Source organism: Lissotriton helveticus, chromosome 12 (genome assembly GCF_964261635.1).
Source record: "Lissotriton helveticus chromosome 12, aLisHel1.1, whole genome shotgun sequence".
Lineage (NCBI taxonomy): Eukaryota > Metazoa > Chordata > Amphibia > Caudata > Salamandridae > Lissotriton > Lissotriton helveticus.
The window spans coordinates 139198460-139220969 of NC_136073.1; the positions used below are offsets into that span (position 1 = coordinate 139198460).

General features: G+C 49.5%; 2 non-coding genes across 2 annotated transcripts; both read left to right on the forward strand.

Moving 5' to 3' along the window:
- Positions 1–1392: 1392 nt before the first annotated feature.
- TRNAH-GUG (transfer RNA histidin (anticodon GUG)) lies at positions 1393–1464 on the forward strand. Its single transcript has one exon. It is a non-coding gene; the product is annotated as a tRNA-His (tRNA).
- Positions 1465–14320: 12856 nt separating this feature from the next.
- On the forward strand, positions 14321–14391 carry TRNAG-GCC (transfer RNA glycine (anticodon GCC)). The gene has a single exon. It is a non-coding gene; the product is annotated as a tRNA-Gly (tRNA).
- The last annotated feature ends 8119 nt before the right edge of the window (positions 14392–22510 follow it).

Consider the following 22510-nt stretch of genomic DNA (forward strand, 5'->3'; position numbering starts at 1 on the left):
CATGTTTGCACTGTGTTACATGCAATTCACGTAGTGCGAAGTAGCCCAAACTACGCGAGCATAGTGTAGTGCTTTGCCTAGGGTTACTCGTCACTGTTCACTCCGCAAATCAGGTGAAGGAGGAAGCACCAGGTTTTGTTTTTGTTCTTTAACTATCATGAGACTCCATGTCATGCCATTCTCCTTGGCTGCTGGAAGAAGGTATGATACTGTCAGTACTAATCTGTAATAACTTATTACTGTTGAGTAACAATGTCATTTCGTTATTACAGGAGATACAAGACATCACCCATCGCCATAATGCAGAAATTAGAGGCAAGAGTTTCCAGGTACATGCATTACATTATTATTAAATCAGATATTCGAAACAGAGCAGAATATGGTTGCATGATACAGAGTTCGATATTTACACTATCTGTCAACTACCCACAGTTGTGGAACTTTTGACAAATATGCTTGAGTGTTTAGAGGCCTTAATTACTGTCACATAACATATCTTCAATAATTTGTTTTAACTGGTATCACGAAACATCTATTCATGTGCCCCACCCAAAACGGACAGTTAAAGTTGTGGACGACTTCTCAAGTGCCCTTTTACATCTTATGAACCTGGACATTAAAATGCTCTGCTTAAGCGGATTTTTAAGAAAGTTTCTTGGACGGAGTAACCCCAAAAACCTCAAAAACCTCTTGAGGGAGGTGGGCACCATTTAGCATTGCCCACATGGACAGTGCCGGTGGCAGAAGTGGGTGGTGTAAAAAATATTTTGAGAATCTTCACTTATTTTTTTTTTTTAAGTAAATCCTGTCTCTTGCTATTAAAAGAGTCCACTGATTCCAGTATTCTGTAGTACCTAGGATGACCTAAAAACAAACGTGTACGTTTTTGTCATCCTTGAACCTTATGTGATGCCCATAAATGTGGAACTAAACTCTCAGACAGCAGAGGATTTAACCAGTTGTCTAAAACTTAAAAACTCGTCCATTTCAGATCATCTAAATCCAGTGTTTCTCTTTCCCTATAACTGGCTCCTCTCTTTTCTCTGCTCGGGTGATTGGCTACGGAGAGCCAGTGGGCTCAGCTCTCTTCGCAATGCAGCCACATGCGATGATCTCTCTCTCTCACTCTGCAACTAACTGCACATGATGAGAAGCTTGACATTTAACAAGGAGGGGGCGATCCCTACAGAGTAGGACTGCAGAGCTGTGTTTTGGTTTGTGAACATCCCAGTCAAGGAGGCGAAATGTGAAGCATCTGCCTGAAAACACAAACACAAGAACGAGACAGGGCGTCCTTTCTGCATATAAATAAGACCCTCATCACATGCAGTGCCAGGCGTTCTGCACTATAAAAGTCAGGTGCAACTGTACATTATGGAGTCCAAGTAGCTCGCCGTGATCGTATAGTGGTTAGTACTCTGCGTTGTGGCTGCAGCAACCTCGGTTCGAATCCGAGTCACGGCATTGCGGGTGGCAATGTCACGGCAGTTGGACAATAACTTTTCTTTGTTAATATACATTTTCAACAGATAGACTTTTTAGGTCTCGCCGCTCAATGCGCTTGCGAGAATATTGGGGCTTATCCAGAGTTTAACCAAACTGGCGATTTCATGAAGTGCCCGTGAAAAGCAAGCTCAATGCGCAAGCGCATTGACCTAAAAGCGCGTGCACATCTGCCAAGCCATCTGCCACCAGCAGCTTCACTTGGGATCCGCTCCGCCCCCTGCTGCACACATCACAGCCATCAGCCTCGCTCCCACGGGCAGCTTGGCCTCAGGCATTCACCCCAGCGCGACTTCTCCTCCCCCCTAATTACATCCCTCCTGTTTACCTCTTTCACGGCCGCGAGGCCGTGCTTCAAAGGGATCCGCCCCCTGCTTTAATTACATTAGCTTAGTTTTGGTGATTTTGGTTAATAAAATCTTGTTCTTTCACGGATTCCATACACATCCTTCAAGATTACAGCGAACGTTTCCCAGAGCCCTAAACAGAACGAATCGAGACTGCCACTTTTTCACAACTTTGAGGGATGTGCTAATGTTGCTGGCATAGCTGACATAATCACACTTATAGTGCCATTGCGCCCTTCCTTCGTGTAGTCTTCTATTTCCCTTCAGCTCCGGATTAATTATGCAGACCATGTCAGTGACTACACCAGAATCTATTCTGCTTTTCATATACTAAATATATCGGTATATAGAATGATGTTAAATCTACATATTGAAAAAATGCATAAATATTTCTCTGTGCTAAAGCATCCCGTTACGTTACAATTGTTCTCTTTCTGCAAAATTCTCACTCTATATTTCTGGTCTATCTCTGTCTCCGCTCTCCACCCCCTGTTCACCTCCCTGTCGTCTGTACTCTGTCTCTGCATCTCCCGCTCTCTCTCTGCTGCCCTCTGTCCTTGCAATCCTCCATCCCTCTCGCTGCCCCTGCTGCTGTTTCCCTTTCTCTGCATCTCGCCTGCTCTCTGGCTGTCTCCAGTGACGTGACCCAGTCTCTCTCACTGCCACACTTAGACTGCTCTCTGACTGTCTTCAGTGACCTCTCTCTGTCGCTGCTCGCCCCTCTCTCAGCTGCCCTCTGTCTGTCTAGGCTGCTCTCTGACTGTCTCCAGTGGCCTCTGTCTGTCTCTGGTCACCCCTCCTCACTATCACACACCCTCACATCCACTCACCTCACACCCTCACCCACCCTCACACCCCCTCACCCTCACACACCCTCACCCTCACACCCTCACTCACCCTCACCCCCTCACCCCCTCATCCTCACACACCCTCACTCACCCTCACACCCTCACAACCCTCTCACCCTCACTCACCATCACACCCACTCACCCTCACCCCCCTCACCCTCACACACCCTTACCCTCACCCCCTCACCCTGACACACCCTGTCACCCTCACACCGTTACCCTCATACCCCCTCACCCTCACCCCCTCACCCTCACCCCCTCACCCTCACACCCCCTCACTCACCCTCACACCCCTCACTCACCCTCACACCCCCTCACTCACCCTCACCCTCATACCCCTCACCCACCCTCACACACCTTCATACCACCTCACACACCCACTCACCCTTGCACACCCTTACCCTCACCCCCTCGCCCTCACACACCCTCAGTCACCCTCACACTCACACTTCCTCACCATCACACACCATCACATCCTCTCACCCTCACACACCCTCACCCACCCTCACACCCTCACCCACCCTCATGCCCCCTCACCCTCACACCCTCACTCATCCTCACCCCCTCATCCTCACACACCCTCACTCACCCTCACAACCCTCTCACCCTCACTCACCCTCACACCCTCACCCTCACACACCCTCACCCTCACACACCCTCACCCTCACACCCTCTCACCCTCACCCCCCTCACCCTCACACACCCCTACCCTCATCCCCTCACCCTCACACACCCTTACCCTCATCCCCTCACCCTCACCCTCACACCCCCTAACCCTCACCCCCCTCACCCTCACCCCCTCACACCCCCTCACAAACCCTCACTCACCCTCACACACCCTCACCCTCACACCCCCTCACACACCCTCATACCTCCTCACTCACCCTCATCCTCACACCCTCACACACCCACTCACCCTCACCCTTACACCCCCTCACCCTCACACCCCCTCACCCTCACACCCTCACTCACCCTCACGACCCTCTCACCCTCACACACCCTCACCCTCACACCCCCTAACCCTCACACCCCCTAACCCTCACACACCCTCACTCTCCCTCACACACCCTCACCAGCATAGCATAGCTGTTGGACCCGGCCTCGCGGCGTGGTCCTACCCTTCCCGCATGGCGGGCCCTGGACGACATCGGCCCTCCATCGACCCGCTGTCGCCCCCCCGGACACCACCCTCAACAAACTCTCGATGAGAGCAGCCCCCCCTGGCAACCCCCGGCTCTCCCCCCTGGAACCCGGCAAACCCGGCTCGCCCCAACTCTGCCGGTCCGGTCACCACCCCGGGCCACCATTTCAGGCCCGACTCCATCTTGGGCCCATCACATCCCGAGCACATGGCCTCGGCCCGACCCCGGTCGCGGCCCCAGCGAAGCCCCGACATCGAGGCACCAAGATCAGCCCAGGTGGTAGAGCGGCCACTTGACGGATCCCGGAGGAGGGGAGTTTCGATGGCCCCCCAGCCGTCCCCGGACGCCTGGTATCGATCGACACCTGCTGGGTGTCTGGACACCTTCATCCCGGCCCCTCTGCCCCCCAGGCGCGAGGGTCCGGACATCAAAGGACTCCAGTCCTATATCTGGGTCAGCCCTGGATCAGGACGCCAGTTGTATCTTGGAGTCGAAGCCCTGCTGACCTCGTCGCGGCTGATCCTGATAAGAACTCTTGTGCCTGGAACCTGGAACCTCTGAGCCCTGCTGACGCTGTCACGGCTCGACCAAGCTGAACCAACTTCGGAGCCCTGCTGACGCTGTCACGGCTCTACCAAGCTGAACCACCTTCGGAGCCCTGCTGATGCGGCCCGACACCGCTGAACCACCTTCGGAGCACTGCTGACGCTGACGCGGCTCAACCAAGCTGAACCATCTTCTGAGCCCCCCTGACGCTGTCGTGGCTCGACCAAGCTGAACCACCTTCGGAGCCCTGCTGACGCTATCGCGGCTCGACCAAGCTGAACCACCTTTGGAGCCCTGCTGACGCGGCTCGACATCGCGGAACCATCCTCAGAGCCCTGCTGACGACGTCGCGGCTCCTTGCACCCCCCCCAGCTCGAGGATTGAGAGCTGTGCGCAGGGTATCCTAGTACCAGTTGGTACCAAGACTGTCCCGCTACCCCCTTCCCCCTGATACTGAGACTTTTGAGGATCCCCCGATCCCCCTGTACATATTGCTGCGAGAACTTGCCTTTATTCTTTATATAAAGACTCTTAAATCTACTCTCGTGTGGTGTCCCTCTGTAGTGGTGTGATTGCTCGGCTGTTACGATTGTAGGAGAGGAGCCTCGTCAAGGAGGCCTCTCGACAGCGCTCTGCCTATTCCATAAAGAGAGGTGGGTCTCGGGCTGGTCAGTCAGACATCTTCTGTCTCCCCTGGGATCGCCTTTCTAACATTGGTGGCAGGCGACGGGATCCGAGCCGACGCATATCGTACAGCGAGTAACTCGCCCACTACTAACAGAGACCCACAGCAACCATGAGTGCTAAGGAAGCCGGAACGACCGCAGAGTTCCAGAAGGAACTATTGGAGGAGTACACACATAAAGAACTCAAACAATTTTGCAAAGACTTAGTTATCGCTACCACCGGACTAAGTACTAAAGAAGATTTTAAAGAAGCTCTGCAAACATGGGTGGAGGCCAGAGAGACACCACCCCCAACCGAAGGTGACACGGTCCCAGACGCAGCCCCCGCAGAGGAAAGAACCACCAACAGAGTCACGGACCTCTCCCGCGAAGACGCCAGAGAACGAGAGAGAAGCCGGCTCCACGAGTTGGAGCTCGCCCGACTCCGGCTGGACGGAGAACTCCAGCTAGCAGAAAAGAAAATGGCCATTGAGCAACTCCGGCTGCAAGGAGACCTAGAGGAGAGACGGAGGCAGAGAGAATTAGAAGAGAAGAAAATGACGCTCGAGCACGAGCGTGGCCTCAAAGAACTGGAGATCAAGGCCAAGAGCGAAGAAGCTGGCGCCGCTGTGATCCGAAACCCCCCCGCCTCCTACCGACACGAAGGTCCACATTTCCAAGGATGTCGTCAAAGAGTACTATAAAAATGACGACATCCAGCAGTGGTTTAAGGTCTACGAAGTCGCCATGACCGCGCACCGCATACCCCGAAAAGATTGGGGTGCCGGCTTATGGGGGAAATTCGTCAGCGAAGGAAGAGACACCCTGCTGGAACTGGCCGACGACGTGATGTCCTCCTATGATCACATGAAGGACGCCCTGCTCACCCGGTATGGGCTCACCCCTGAGATGTACTGGCAGAGATTCAGAGACTGTAAAAAGATCCCCGGTACTACATGGGTGGAGTACGTGAACTTTTATAGCAGAGCGCTAGAAGGGTGGATCAAGGGCAGCAAAGTGACCACCTAGGAGCAGCTGTTCGACCTCATCGTATGGGAGCACCTCTCCAACAACTGCTTTGTCGAGCTCAGACAGCATCTACTCGACAGCAAGCTGACCGAGCCACGGAAACTCGCCATCGAGGCCGATCAATGGGTGAGCACCCGGGTCCCCCGGACCCTGATAGGAGAATCCGGACGGAACACACAGGAGCACCCCCGCCAGCGAGGCGGCGGAGGAGGCCAGAACCGGAGCCGGGACTTCCCGCCTGCGCCGCCCCGGAGTCCAACCCGGGGGTCGCCCCAGAACAACACTTCGCCATCCCTGACCAGAAGAGGGCCCCCCCCAGCACGGCTGGGGCCCCGCCCGAATGCTACCTGCTACAAGTGCCAGCGGCCAGGTCACTTTGCCAGTGACCCCCACTGCCCCATGAACCAGCGTCGCGGCCCCACCGGGCCTCCGACCCACCAGATCGCTGCCGCAGCCCTGGGAGAAGGAGGGGAGGAAGAAGAAGAGGTCTACAACGAGGACCAGACTGAGTGGGAGCCAGCCGCCATGGCCCTAGTCTGTCTGGGTGAGAGAGACATGATCCCCCGGGCTCCACTCCCGAGCAACACCCAAAAATACCATCAGTGGGTCAACATTAATGGGCGCCGGGCCAAAGCACTCCGTGACACTGGAGCCAGTGTGACAGCCGTCCGCTGCCACTTGGTGACTCCCGAACAGATTCTACCAAATGTGCTGTGCCCCGTGCTGGCCGCCGACAATTCCGAGACCCTGTGCCAGATGGCCCGAATCCCCTTCGAGTGGGGAGGGGTGTCGAGCATGCTAAAAGTGACCGTCCGGGACGACGCCCCCGTGGACTGCCCCCTCGGAAACGACCTTGAGAGTTCCCCCTGGGCCCAAGTCGAGTGGAGAGAGCATCTGGGGATGCTGGGACTACCCGAGTGGGTCTGCGCGACCACCCGATCCATGGCAGCCCGGGCCCCGGCGCCGACCAAGGCCACCCCGACCGAAGAGCAGGAGTGGCCCGCGCCGCCGCCGCCCGCCGTCGAGGAAGAAACCGGCCTTGAGTCCGGGCCACCGGAGCCCAACCGCGAAGACATCGCCGAGCTCGGCGACATCCCTGAACTAGGCCAATGGCGCCAGGAAGGTGGTCCCACCCGAGAACAATTCCGGCAGGAACAGAAGACCTGTCCCTCCCTCGAGGGGACCCGGCAGCAAGCTCAAGCCGCCGGGGACACGTTGGGGTCCCACTGGGTCTACTGGGACCACGACCTCCTATACAGTGAACAGAAAATTGCCGAACTGGGGGCCAGCCGAGTGTTGGTGGTGCCCCTACGATTCAGAGACTTCCTCTTAAACCTGGCACACGACGTGCCCCTCGCAGGGCACCTAGGGCAGGACAAAACCTACAGCCGCCTGGTGACCCATTTTTACTGGCCCAAAATGCATAACGATGTGAGCAATCACTGCAGGACCTGTCCGACCTGTCAAGCCAGCGGGAAGAGTGGGGGAAAAGTCAAGGCCCCGCTCCAACCCTTTCCCGTGGTAACAACCCCCTTCGAGCGAGTGGGGATCGATATCGTGGGGCCCCTGGACCCCCGCACCTCTCAGGGGCACCGCTTCATCCTCGTCCTGGTGGACCATGCCACCCGCTACCCAGAAGCCATCCCCCTCCGGACCATAACGGCCCCCGTGGTGGGCCGAGCGCTAATGGGGATCTTCTCCTGAGTGGGGTTGCCCCGAGAGGTCGTGAGTGATCGGGGCACAAACTTTATATCAACATATATGCGGTCCCTGTGGCAACAGTGCGGGGTCACATATAAGTTCACCACCCCGTATCACCCCCAAGGGAATGGACTTTTGGAGCGGTTTAACAGAACACTCAAGGGGATGATCAAGGGCCTAGAAGAACCCCTCCGCCGCAAATGGGACGTCCTGCTACCCTGCCTCCTGTTTGCCTATCGGGAGGTACCTCAGAAGTCCCTGGGGTTCAGCCCCTTTGAACTATTGTACGGACACCCAGTCCGAGGTCCCCTCAGCCTGGTCAAAGAAGGCTGGGAGACTACAGTCCGAGATGCCCCGCCAGATGTCTACCGGTACCTCCTGACCCTCCGAAAACAGACTCGGAAGTTCCGGGAACTTGCCGAGGCCAACCTGGAGGCCAGTCAGGAGGAGATGAAACGCTGGTATGACCAGAACACCTCGTCCATCAAGTTCGAAACGTGCCAACAAGTCTGGGTCATGTCCCCAGTTTAACCCTGTGCCCTCCAGGACAAATGGATGGGGCCCTTCAAAATGGTGGAGCGCAAGAGCCCCGTCACCGATCTGGTGGACATGGAGTCCCCCAGGAACCCCCTCCGGGTTCTGCACGCCAACCGGCTCAAGCCTCACTTTGCCCGCACAGAGCTGAGCCTGCTGCTAGCTACGGATGACGGAGCCGAAGACGACTCCGAGCCCCTGCCCGACCTCCTGAAGTACTCTGAAAAAGACGGCTCCGTCGAGGGAGTCCCCCTCTCCTCCACCCTGACCTCCGAACAGCGCCAGGACTGCCAAGAGCTGTTGGGGCAGTTTGCGGACCTGTTTTCGCTCACTCCCGGGGTCACACAGTGGTGTGTCCACGATGTCGACACCGTGGACAGCCCGCCCGTGCGACACCGGGCCTACCGAGTTCCCGACCGAGTCGGGCCTGCATCCAGTCCGAAGTTGCCAAGATGCTAGCCCTGGGAGTGGTCGAGCCCTCAGACAGTCCCTGGGCCAGTCCAGTTGTCCTGGTCCCTAAAGCCGCCGCCCCCGGCGCCCCTCCAGTACTCCGGTTTTGTGTCGACTAAAGGGGACTGAATGCCGTCACCAGGACCGACGCCCATCCCATCCCCCGGGCTGATGAACTGATCGATCGCCTGGGGGCCGCCAGGTACCTCAGCACCTTCGACCTCACGGCCGGGTATTGGCAGATCGGCCTCACCCCTGGTGCCCAAGAGCGATCTGCCTTCTCGACCCCCGATGGCCACTTCCATTTCAAGGTGATGCCCTTCGGCATGAAAAATGCCCCGGCTACCTTCCAGAGACTGGTGAATAGGGTGCTAGCAGGGCTAGAAGAGTTCAGTGCCGCATACCTGGACGATATTGTGGTGTACAGCCTCCACTGGGACGAGCACTTGAGGCACCTCTGGGAGGTCCTGACGGCCCTCCGACGGGCCGGACTAACTGTGAAAGCGAGCAAGTGCCAGATAGGCCAAGGGTCTGTGACCTATCTGGGGCACCAAGTGGGGAGCGGCCATGTGGCTCCCCTCCAACCCAAGATTGACGCCATCATGGCCTGGAAGCCCCCGGTCACCCAGACAGCAGTCCGAGACTTCCTGGGGCTCACTGGATATTACCGGCGCTTCATAAAAGACTATGGGAGCATTGTAGGGCCCCTCACTGAGCTGACCTCCAAAAGGCAACCACAGAAAGTACACTGGACCCCCGAGTGTCAGACGGCCTTTGAGACTCTGAAGGCTGCCATGTGCACCGCCCCTGTGCTCCAAGCCCCCGACTACAGCCTAGAGTTTGTGGTCCAAACCGACGCCTCGGAGCACAGCATCGGGGCGGTCCTGTTACAGGTTAACCCCGAGGGGGTTGACCATCCTCTGGCCTTCATCAGTCGGCGGCTGCTGGCTCGAGAACAACGGTGGAGCACCATTGAAAGAGAAGCCTTCGCCGTCGTGTGGGCCCTAAAGAAACTTCGGCCCTACCTCTTCGGCACCCACTTCCGGGTCCAGACAGACCACCGGCCCCTGCGGTGGCTGATGCAGATGCGTGGCGAGAACCCGAAGCTGATGCGATGGTCCATCTCCCTGCAAGGGATGGACTTCACTGTGGAGCATCGCCCTGGCAACGACCACGCCAACTCTGATGGCCTGTCCCGCTTCTTCCGCCTCGACGAGGAGAATCCTCCAAGAAGATGGGTGACTCTCCCCGCCTTCAGCTGCAGGGGACGTGTGTTGGACCCGGCCTCGTGGCGTGGTCCTACCCTTCCCGCATGGCGGGCCCTGGGAGACATCGGCCCTCCATCGATCCGCTGTCGCCCCCCCCGGACCCCACCCTCAACGAACTCTCGACGAGAGCAGCCCCCCCTGGCAACCCCCGGCTCTCCCCCCTGGAACCCGGCGAACCCGGCTCGCCCCAACTCTGCAGGTCCGGTCACCACCCCGGGCCACCATTTCAGGCCCGACTCCATCTTGGGCCCATCACGTCCCGAGCACGTGGCCTCGGCCCGACCCCTGCCGCGGCCCCAGCGAAGCCCCGACATCGAGGCACCAAGATCAGCCCAGGTGGTAGAGCCGCCACTTGACGGATCCCAGAGGAGGGGAGTTTCGATGGCCCCCCCAGCCATCCCCGGATGCCTGGTATCGATCGCCCTCCGGCCTCCCTGGGCGCTGGCTCCACCCCCTGCTGGGTGTCTGGACACCTTCATCCCGGCCCCTCTGCCCCCCAGGCGCGAGGGTCCGGATGTCAAAGGACTCCAGTCCTATATCTGGGTCAGCCCTGGATCAGGACGCCAGTTGTATCTTGGAGTCGAAGCCCTGCTGACCTCGTCGCGGCTGATCCTGATAAGAACTCTTGTGCCTGGAACTTGGAACCTCTGAGCCCTACTGACGCTGTCGCGGCTCGACCAAGCTGAACCACCTTCGGAGCCCTGCTGACTCTGTCGCGGCTCTACCAAGCTGAACCACCTTCGGAGCCCTGCTGACGCTGTCGCGGCCCGACACCGCTGAACCACCTTCGGAGCCCTGCTGACGCTGTCGCGGCTCGACCAAGCTGAACCATCTTCTGAGCCCTGCTGACGCTGTCGCGGCTCAACCAAGTTGAACCACCTTCGGAGCCCTCCTGACGCTGTCGCGGCCCGACAAAGCTGAACCACCTTCTGAGCCCTGCTGACGCTGTCGCGGCTCAACCAAGCTGAACCACATTCGGAGCCCTGCTGACGCTGTCGCGGCTCGACCAAGCTGAACCACCTTCGGAGCCCTGCTGACGCTGTCGCGGCTCGACATCGCAGAACCATCCTCAGAGCCCTGCTGACGACGTCGCGGCTCCTTGCACCCCCCCAGCTCGAGGATTGAGAGCTGTGCGCAGGGTATCCTAGTACCAGTTGGTACCAAGACTGTCCCGCTACCCTCTTCCCCCTGATACTGAGACTTTTGAGGATCCCCCGATCCCCCTGTACATATTGCTGCAAGAACTTGCCTTTATTCTTTATATAAAGACTCTTAAATCTACTCTCGTGTGGTGTCCCTCTGTAGTGGTGTGATTGCTCGGCTGTTACAATTGTAGGAGAGGAGCCTCGCCAAGGAGGCCTCTCGACAGCGCTCGGCCTATTCCATAAAGAGAGGTGGGTCTCGGGGTGGTCAGTCAGACATCTTCTGTCTCCCCTGGGATCGCCTTTCTAACAATAGCAAAACATAGCATAGCATAACAAAACATAGCATAGGATAGCAAAACAAAACCTAGCATAACAAAACAAGAAATAGCATAGCAAAACACAACATAGCATTGCATAACAAAACACAACAAAACATAGCATAACAAAACATTACAAAGCCTAGCAAAACAAAACATAGCATAACAATACACAACAAAACATATCATAAGATAAAACATAGCATAACAAAACAAAGCATTGCATAACAAAACATAGCAAAACACAAAGCATAGTATAACAGAACACAGCATACATAACAAAACATAGCATAACCAAGCATATCAAAACATAACATAACTTAGCATAACAAAACACAACAAAACATAGCATAGCATAACAAAACAAAGCTTAGCACGGCATAACAAAACATTGCATAACCCAGCATAGCATAACAAAACATAGCATAACAAAACATAGCATAGCAAAACAAAGCATTGCATAATAAAACACAACAAAACATTGCATAGCATAACAAAACATAGCATAGCATAACAAAGCATAGCATAGCTAAACAAAACATAGCATAGCATAACAAAACATAGCATAGCATAACAAAACAAAGCATAGGATAGCAAAACTAAACATAGCATAGCATTAAAAACAAAGCATAAAATAGCAAAACAAACCATAGCATAACATTACATAACATAACAAAACATAGCATAACAAAACACAACACATAGCATAACAAAACATAGCAAAACAAAGCATAGCTTAACAAAACACAACATAGCATAGCATAACAAAACAAAGCTTAGCATAACATAACAAAACATAGCATAACATAGCATAGCATAACAAAACATAGCATAAGAAAACATAGCATAGCAAAACAAATCATAGCATAATAAAACACAACACAACAAAACATTGCATAGCATAACAAAACATAGCATAGCATAACAAAGCATAGCATAGCAAAACGCAATACCACTCAGTGCCACATAATTATATGCTACATAATTAAACTGCACTCAATGCAACATAATCTCCAAATACCACACAGTGCCACATAATTACACACCATATAATTACACTCTACTGAATGCAACACACTCCACACAATACCACTCAGTGCCACATAATTACATGGCACATAATTACACTGCACTGAATGCAGCATACACTCCAAATACCACTCAGTGCCACATAATTACACTCTACTGAATGCAAGACACACTCCACACAATACCACTCAGTGCCACATAATTATGTTACATAATTACACTGCACTCAATGCAACATACACTCCAAACAATACCACTCAGTGCCACATAATTACACGCCACACAATTACACTCTATGGGAGAGGTGTGGCGCCGCGGCCAGGGCGACTGACGTTGGAATCTGGGGACCACGGTTCATCCCGGCTCCAGGGGCAGGTTAGCCCAGCACCATGTGACTCTGGGCAATAGCTCGCTTAATCTTCCCGACGGCGCCTAGAGACCCCTACGGGTGATTGTGCGCTTTACAAATGTGGACTTTACTTTACTCTACTGAATACCTCAAACACTCCACACAATACCACTCAGTGCCCCACATAATTACACTTGACTGAATGCAACACACTCCACACAATACCACTCAGTGCCACATAATTACAAGCCACACAATTAAACTCTACTGAATACAACATACACTCCTCATAATACCACTCAGTGCCACATAATTATATGCCACATAATTACACAGCACTCAATGCAACATACACTCCAAATACCACTCAGTGCTACAACACATATTGTGTTACAATAGGTGTCACATTTGCGAAAGATAAAACTATTGGCATTGTAAATAACAAAGCTATTAATTTCGCTATTTTCAAAACAAGCACATAAATAAAAAATGTGTCATTTACAATACCAATAGCTCAAACTTTCCTAATGCGAGACCTATTGCATTGCAAATGCTTGTTTTTAAATACCGCCTGTGCCCATGATTTGTACTTTGCAAGTGGTGATAATGTCAGCTTTAATCAAGAGAAGTCATTTCATTATGATGACACAGCTGTACTGCAGTAGAGAAGGAGTGTTTTAATTAATAGCTTACTTTTAATATACTGTTGCATATTGTGGTCGGTGTAATTGCACAAAGGTTTTTACGGAATGCAGACACGTTTGCTTGTGTTTTTCTGTAGGGATGTTTGATTTTTTCCTGTAATGTTGCTTTATTTCTCGCCCAGACAAGAACGGGCATTAAAGACTTGTCCACATTAATGGGTAAACATGTATCCCTTTGTATCCCTTAAATATGGATAGAGACGGCCGTCCCATAAAGTGTAGCCCAGCTCCACGAGAAAGCGCTAGTAGCGTCCCCAAGTCTGCTGCATGTGATCTGTGTCTCTTCTCACCATACAGGAAGGGCCGATGGTTCATTGGTGCTTGTCTCTGTTCAGTGCAGAAAGCATTGCCTTTCCAACGCCTGCGGATGTCAGTTCTGTCACTTCTCTTCATTTCCGGCATGGGTTGTACTGTGCAGCATCTTTGTTTCTGTCTGGTTCGGGTACAGCCCGGGTGGTTTAACATTGACTACATCTAAAGATTCAGCATCAGCGGTGGCCAAGTTGTATCATCTTCTGTGTCTCTGAGGTTCATATGTACTATGGAAGCATTGGTGGGTCACAGATAGCACCTGTTACATACTACATGTGAGCTTCATAGCTGCTCTCTTCATATGAATCCCTGTGTTCTTGTCAGCCTCATGCATGGACTCGAATTATGTACAAATAACATCACATATCACGCATGAATACTGTCACAGTATTAACCATATGTAAGCATCACACGACATCGATCACAGCGAGGCATTGGTGGTTCAGTGGTAGAATTCTCGCCTGCCACGCGGGAGGCCCGGGTTCGATTCCCGGCCAATGCAGCACTATCTTTTGTAGTAATCATATATTTAGTATTTTTTGAAGTGTTAGAAATTGCCATAGAATTTTTAAATGAATTCGCACTATACAGTACTAGAACATTATATATAGGTTTGCGATTTCTTTGAAAGGGTGTTGACTTTATGAAATAATTCTTTCAGAGTAGCTTTCGGAGCTGTTCTAAAAAAAAATCCAGCCTTCAAGCCACGTGGCGGGTTTTACTGTGTTTAAAGCACAGTGCAGCAGCCTCGCTGTTTGTGACTACCTACACCACTACTCTCATGACAAAACTCATTTTTGTAACCAAAGCAATAAAATGAGGAAGGTTTGTGCAAATGCGTGTCGATTGGTAAACGTGCTTCGAAACATTAAAGAGGACTCAAGGCACTAAACCAACAAGAGATGTCGCTGTCATAGGTGGACCCTCCATTTCGATATGACCTATAATGCACGATGTACATTATTTGAGAATAAATGAAGCCCATGGTTCACCTAAGTTTTGTCTTATAATTGATTTGTTCATTTCTTACTTGTGTAGTAAATGTGTCAATACAGTTCGTGGGTAACCGTGCAGTAAAATGAATGAAAAGTAGAAAACGAGAAGTGGCCAGTACGGGGATCGAACCCGCGACCTTGGCGTTATTAGCACCACGCTCTAACCAACTGAGGTAACCGGCCTCGGTATCAGCGCTCACATGACCCAAATTAAGAAGTGAGGTGTCTACACATGCTTGTTCAATACTATACATTTTATGCGATTTCAACAATTTGCGGTATAGTAAGTGTGTTTCCCGCCTCTCGCCTTTCAGTTGCACCATCTAGAGCGGAGCTCAGCGCCACGGCGCATGCTCTATCAGGACACGTTTTAACCCTTCACGTCCTCTCTCCTCCTCGTCCTCTCCACACACCTGCCACAGTCTCACCCTTTCATTCCCCCCAGGGGGTCTTTTGGGCATCACAGGCTCGCGCACACACTTCCCTGCTCGACACGGTTACACATCTCAGGCATAAAGCATCAACCCTTAAACGTTCGCACTTGTTTGCCTGTCAAACAACTCATCCCAAGAAACCCCCGTTAACAACCCCTCCATTAACATCCGCTGTGACGGACCGTCACCCCCTTTCACATCCGTCTCTGTGACTCGTCGGGGTTCATACTGAGCACTTTCACAGCTCGTTTATGACAAAAGGCATTTAATCGTCATTCTATGTAAGGACACTAAAGACAAAGAGCAGCGATTCACAACCCGGAGTGAATCAACAGGCTGCCTGGACAAGCAATCCCTTCCCATCTAAACGACCTATTCAATGTGCCCAGCTGCATGCACTTTTAAAATTAGTATTTAACAATTCCCATTTAACAAAGTCTTTATGTTTCAAAGAATGAAGGTATGCAAATCTGATTTAGATTAATATATGTATTTTAAAAATTTAGTGAACAGTAAAAAATTATCACGCCCAACGTGGGGAACCCACGACCCTGAGATTAAGAGTCTCATGCTCTACCGACTGAGCTAGCCGGGCTCTGGTGGATTGAGGCACGCGTTGCTTTCTGCCCTTCCTATGTGACTTTTAGAGTATATCCAGTCTTACCCCTTCCCTATGTATATAGAGATAACTCTAATCACTAGTTTATGCAGGAGTCCGCTGTGCTTTCTACCATTCCTATGTGACTCTTAGAGTATATCCATGTGTATCCCCTCCCTAAGTAGATAGAGATATCACTAGTATATGCCTAGATTTGATCCATTTGTACCTCCTCCCTGTGTGATTTTATCTCTTGTACATTTGCAATTTTTTCTGTTTGTAACGCATGTGATCCTCAATCCGTATTTTTTCAACTGGTTCTTATGTAAGTCAACAATTTGCAAATTCTTTTTGTACCGACAGTCCTTATGTTTGAAACTGGGTCCTATGTAAAGCGCTCTGACACCTTCGGGTAAAGTTCGCGCTATATAAAATCGCATAAATAAATAAATAAATAAATAAATAACCCGGCTCACAATGGGAATGCACAGCCTGTGACATGCTTAGTTTTATTATAGTGCCTGTAGATCATCTAAGGAAGAGGAGACTGGAGGCACAGCTGCCTGGTCTGGTTCTTGCTTGACCTTGGTTGACTTTCCACCTCCCCTCTCCTTTTCTTCCACCTCTCTCTCTGAGTTATCTTAGTTGCTCCCTCCGTTACCCTCCTTCCCTCTCCGCGCCCCTGGCATTTTGTTTATTTTTTGATGGGGGAGTCCTCTTCCTGACTATCCGTTCCTGTGTTTAATTGCAAGACTCAAGACTAACTTTGTGGTTTTCTTGGCTGTGAAATGGAATGAGGTCAGTTGTGGCATTTAGGCATTGTCACGCGTGTCGGCCTCGTCCGCTGGATTATAACTAGGACCAGTGGAATTATGCGATTCTGAAGCTACGTCGTTTTCCGCATAACAATGGATTTGCTCTACTGGCCACATAATACATCACCTGCGGCATAATTTGAAAGTTTGAACAAAACAAAAATTGCGCAGTGGAAGACCCTTCACGTAGGTGGACTGGTCATTTTGAAGCTTCGTAAATATGCAATGGAACTTAAAGACAGGCATGATGCGCGGAGCCCTCAGTCTCACGAGTAGACAAGCTGCAGGGGTGGTAAACACCAGGGGCCTCATTTATGAGGCCGTGCATCACTTTTACGCCACCGGTGCGTCACTTTTTGTGACGCACCAGCAACGTAAAAAATGTGCCTTGTTGCACCATATTTACAAAGTGACGCATCTAGGTAGATGCATCATTTTGTAAACCCCTGCGCTACATTATACCTACGCCAGGTATAATGTATGCAGGGGGGCGTTTTGACGCAAGAAAGGGCCATAGAAGTGACGCAGTGAAATCTATGAGATTTCACTGCGCCACTACTAGGACACAAATGCGTCAATTTCTTACGCCAGCCTCACAGCAGGCTTAAGACTGACACAACACATTGCTGGAGTTGCGTCACTTTTGTGACACACTCCAGCAATGCGTCACTTTTGCGCCATACAGATACGTCAGAAACACTGATGTATCTGTAACTCCTTGTGCCATGATGCGTTATACTCTAAATATGACGCATCATTGGTGTCGCAAGGAGGGTGCAGTGAAAAAAGGGACGCATCGCTATTTTCACGCAGCGATGCGTCACTTTTCATAAATGAGGCCCCAGGGGGCAGATTTACAAGCCTGTTGCACCACTTTTGCGTCACTTTTTCCATGTTTGAAGTGACGCAAAAGTGGCGCATGGGGCTTGTAAATCTGCCCCCAGGAGTGTGGCATTGCTGCACCTCTTGTGACTTGTGAATAGAGTAACAGCCCACTTGTATCACAGCCCACTTGCATATCCATGTTCAATAGGGCCTCCTCGGTGCCAATCTGATCAACATTAGGCTCAAATCACGTTATACTCGCTTTCTGCTCGTGTACTAACATGACCCACCCCCTCCAAGGCCAGCCCCAAATAGCAGCCAAATAGAAAGTTTGTCATCGCAGACACTGGGGTGGAGGCGCCCCCTAACGCTCTAATATTGCAGGACGCGTCTTTTTAGGTTTCGCCTGGCGTCCGCTGCGCAGCAGCGTTCGCGCAGGCGAAATCTGTTGATCTACACTATGTGGCAATGTCCCGCCTTAGTCCACCATTGGCTAGCTCCATAAATGGAGGCTAGCCATTGGAAGACATTGTTGTCCGTCACTCTTTCCCCCGTCAGGACGCGAATCGGGGGCGTTCCCGTGCGTTTTTTAAGTCCCGCCCCCTTTTTTCGTCACCCGCCCCTTTTTTCGTCACCCGCCCCTTGGTCGTCACAGCATTTTGTTTTGGTGTTCATTACGAGTCTCAGAGGTAAGACGTGTTTATTATTTATTTTTAGGAACTGCTAATGTTAATGTGTGTTTAACGCTGACTTTACTGCTAATGTGTGCTTATTTTTAAATTTCTTTCAAGGCTTATCCCGTGTCCCGTCGTGACTGGCTGTTGTCTCAGTTTCCCGTTGTCCATGTATTCCTTTCCTATACTTTTAGAGGGAAACCGTTTTGACTTTACTGCTAATGTGTATTTATTTTTTATTTTCTTTCAAGGCTTATCCCGTGTCCCGTTTAGTAACTGCTAATGTTATCGTGTGTTTAATGCTGACTTTACTGCTAATGTGTGCTTATTTTTAAATTTCTTTCAAGGCTTATCCCGTGTCCCGTTGTGCCTGGCTGTTGTCTCAGTTTCCCGTCGTCCATGTATTCCTTTCCTATACTTTTAGAGGGAAGCCGTTTTGACTTTACTGCTAATGTGTATTTATTTTTTATTTTCTTTCAAGGCTTATCCCGTGTCCCGTTTAGTAACTGCTAATGTTATCGTGTGTTTAATGCTGACTTTACTGCTAATGTGTGCTTATTTTTAAATTTCTTTCAAGGCTTATCCCGTGTCCCGTTGTGCCTGGCTGTTGTCTCAGTTTCCCGTCGTCCATGTATTCCTTTCCTATACTTTTAGAGGGAAGCCGTTTTGACTTTACTGCTAATGTGTATTTATTTTTTATTTTCTTTCAAGGCTTATCCCGTGTCCCGTCGTGCCTGGCTGTCGTCTCCGTTTCCCGTCGTCCATGTATTCCTTTCCTATACTTTTAGAGGTAAGCCATTTTGACTTTACTGCTAATGTGTGTTTATTTTGTAATTTCTTTTAAGGCTTATCCCGTGTCCTGTCGTGCATGGCTGTCGTCTCCGTTTCCCGTCGTCCATGTATTCCTTTCCTATACTTTTAGATGTAAGCCGTTTTGACTTTGCTGCTAATGTGTGTTTATTTAAAAATCACTTTTTAGCCTTATCTCGTGTCCCGTAGTGCATAGCTGTTGTCTTTGTTTCCTGTTGTGCATGGACTCATTTGCCCTGTATGTATGCTGATGTTCCTGTGTTAAAGGTACAGTTAAGCGATTTGGACTTTGCTTCTAATGTGTGGTGGTTTTTTTTCCCGTCACCTTTTAGGCTTATCTCGTGTCCTGTCGTGCCCGCCATTGCTGTCGTCTCCGTTTGCCCTATGTCCCGTTGTTTTCCTCAACCCTATTTCGGAGTTTCAGGTAAGTGATGACCTTTTTTTTATTTAAGAATCTTTTAGTGAATGTGTTACTATTGAATGTCTTTTGTTCTGATATATTTTTAGGGGGTGTACTTTATTTCAATATGGCAGTGTGGGGCACGTTTTTATGGTTAAAGGCAGATGGTGATGTCTTAGGTGTCGTGTTTGTGTAAGTGTGCTTTTTGCATAACTTTATTCTCCAATTAGATAGTACTTTCGTTTTGTTTATTTTAATTTTACAATAGGCTTTTCATGTGAATATAGCTTACTGTTTATTCTATTTAATATTGCATGTTTTTCGCGAATCTGCTGTTCGTATCATTTGTATCATTTGCCGGAGGGAAGTACAGCCATGAAATACGTCAGGGTGGGGCACGTTTTAGATTTAATTAGCGGTAAGCGCCATCTTTTCCAGACTTCGTACATCTTTTCCAGACTTAGGAGCATAAGGCTTTCGTTTTGTTTATTTTAATTTTACAATAGGCTTTTCATGTAAATATAGCTTACTGTTTATTCTATTTAATATTGCATGTTTTTCGCGAATCTGCTGTTCGTATCATTTTTATCATTTGCCGGAGGGAAGTACAGCATTGGAAGACGTCAGGGTGGGGAACGTTTTAGATTTAATTAGCGGTAAGCACCATCTTTTCCAGACTTCGTACATCTTTTCCAGACTTCGGAGCATAAGGTAATTGCTATTTTGTACCAATGTTTTATTGAAATTGTCAACATAAGATGTATTTGTTTTTTGCATTTTATTTACAGGCGGCTGCAAAACTGACTTGACTTTACTGCTAATGTGTGTTTAATGCTATTAAGGCTTTCTGTGTCCCGTCGTTGACTTTACTGCTAATGTGTGTTTAATGTTATTAAGGCTTTCTGTGTCCCGTCGTTGACTTTACTGCTAATGTGTGCTTATTTTTAAATTTCTTTTAAGGCTTATCCCGTGTCCCGTTGTGCCTGGCTGTTGTCTCAGTTTCCCGTCGTACATGTATTCCTTTCCTATACTTTTAGAGGTAAGCCGTTTTGACTTTACTGCTAATGTGTGTTTATTTTGTAATTTCTTTTAAGGCTTATCCCGTGTCCTGTCGTGCCTGGCTGTCGTCTCCGTTTCCCGTCGTCCATGTATTCCTTTCCTATACTTTTAGAGGTAAGCCATTTTGACTTTACTGCTAATGTGTGTTTATTTTGTAATTTCTTTTAAGGCTTATCCCGTGTCCTGTCTTGCCTGGCTGTCATCTCCGTTTCCCGTCGTCCATGTATTCCTTTCCTATACTTTTAGATGTAAGCCGTTTTGACTTTACTGCTAATGTGTGTTTATTTAAAAATCACTTTTTAGCCTTATCTCGTGTCCCGTAGTGCATAGCTGTTGTCTTTGTTTCCTGTTGTGCATGGACTCATTTGCCCTGTATGTATGCTGATGTTCCCGTGTTAAAGATACAGTTAAGCTATTTGGACTTTGCTTCTAATGTGTGGTGTTTTTTTTTCCCGTCACCTTTTAGGCTTATCTCGTGTCCTGTCGTGCCCGCCATTGCTGTCGTCTCCGGTTGCCCTATGTCCCGTTGTTTTCGTCAACCCTATTTCGGAGTTTCAGGTAAGTGATGACCTTTTTTTTTATTTAAGAATCTTTTAGTGAATGTGTTACTATTGAATGTCTTTTGTTCTGATATATTTTTAGGGGGTGTACTTTATTTCAATATGGCAGTGTGGGGCACGTTTTTATGGTAAAAGGCAGATGGTGATGTCTTAGGTGTCGTGTTTGTGTAAGTGTGCTTTTTGCATAACTTTATTCTCCAATTAGATAGTACTTTCGTTTTGTTTATTTTATTTTTACAATAGGCTTTTCATGTAAATATAGCTTACTGTTTATTCTATTTAATATTGCATGTTTTTCGCGAATCTGCTGTTCGTATCATTTGCCGGAGGGAAATACAGCATTGGAATACGTCAGGGTGGGGCACGTTTTAGATTTAATTAGCGGTAAGCGCAATCTTTTCCAGACTTCGCACATCTTTTCCAGACTTCGGAGCATAAGGTAATTGCTATTTTGCACCAATGTTTTATTGAAATTGTCAACATAAGATGTATTTGTTTTTTGCATTTTATTTACAGGCGGCTGCAAAACTGACTTGACTTTACTGCTAATGTGTGTTTAATGCTATTAAGGCTTTCTGTGTCCCGTCGTTGACTTTACTGCTAATGTGTGTTTAATGTTATTAAGGCTTTCTGTGTCCTGTCGTTGACTTTACTGCTAATGTGTGCTTATTTTTAAATTTCTTTCAAGGCTTATCCCGTGTCCCGTTGTGCCTGGCTGTTGTCTCAGTTTCCCGTCGTCCATGTATTCCTTTCCTATACTTTTAGAGGTAAGCCATTTTGACTTTACTGCTAATGTGTGTTTATTTTTTATTTTCTTTCAAGGCTTATCCCGTGTCCCTTCCTGCCTGGCTGTCGTCTCCGTTTCCCGTCGTCCATGTATTCCTTTCCTATACTTTTAGAGGTAAGCCATTTTTACTTTACTGCTAATGTGTGTTTATTTTGTAATTTCTTTTAAGGCTTATCCCGTGTCCTGTCGTGCCTGGCTGTCGTCTCCATTTCCCGTCGTCCATGTATTCCTTTCCTATACTTTTAGATGTAAGCCGTTTTGACTTTGCTGCTAATGTGTGTTTATTTAAAAATCACCTTTTAGCCTTATCTCGTGTCCCGTAGTGCATAGCTGTTGTCTTTGTTTCCTGTTGTGCATGGACTCATTTGCCCTGTATGTATGCTGATGTTCCCGTGTTAAAGGTACAGTTAAGCTATTTGGACTTTGCTTCTAATGTGTGGTGTTTTTTTTCCCGTCACCTTTTAGGATTATCTCGTGTCCTGTCGTGCCCGCCATTGCTGTCGTCTCCGTTTGCCCTATGTCCCGTTGTTTTCGTCAACCCTATTTCGGAGTTTCAGGTAAGTGATGACCTTTTTTTTTTATTTAAGAATCTTTTAGTGAATGTGTTACTATTGAATGTCTTTTGTTCTGATATGTTTTTAGGGGGTGTACTTTATTTCAATAT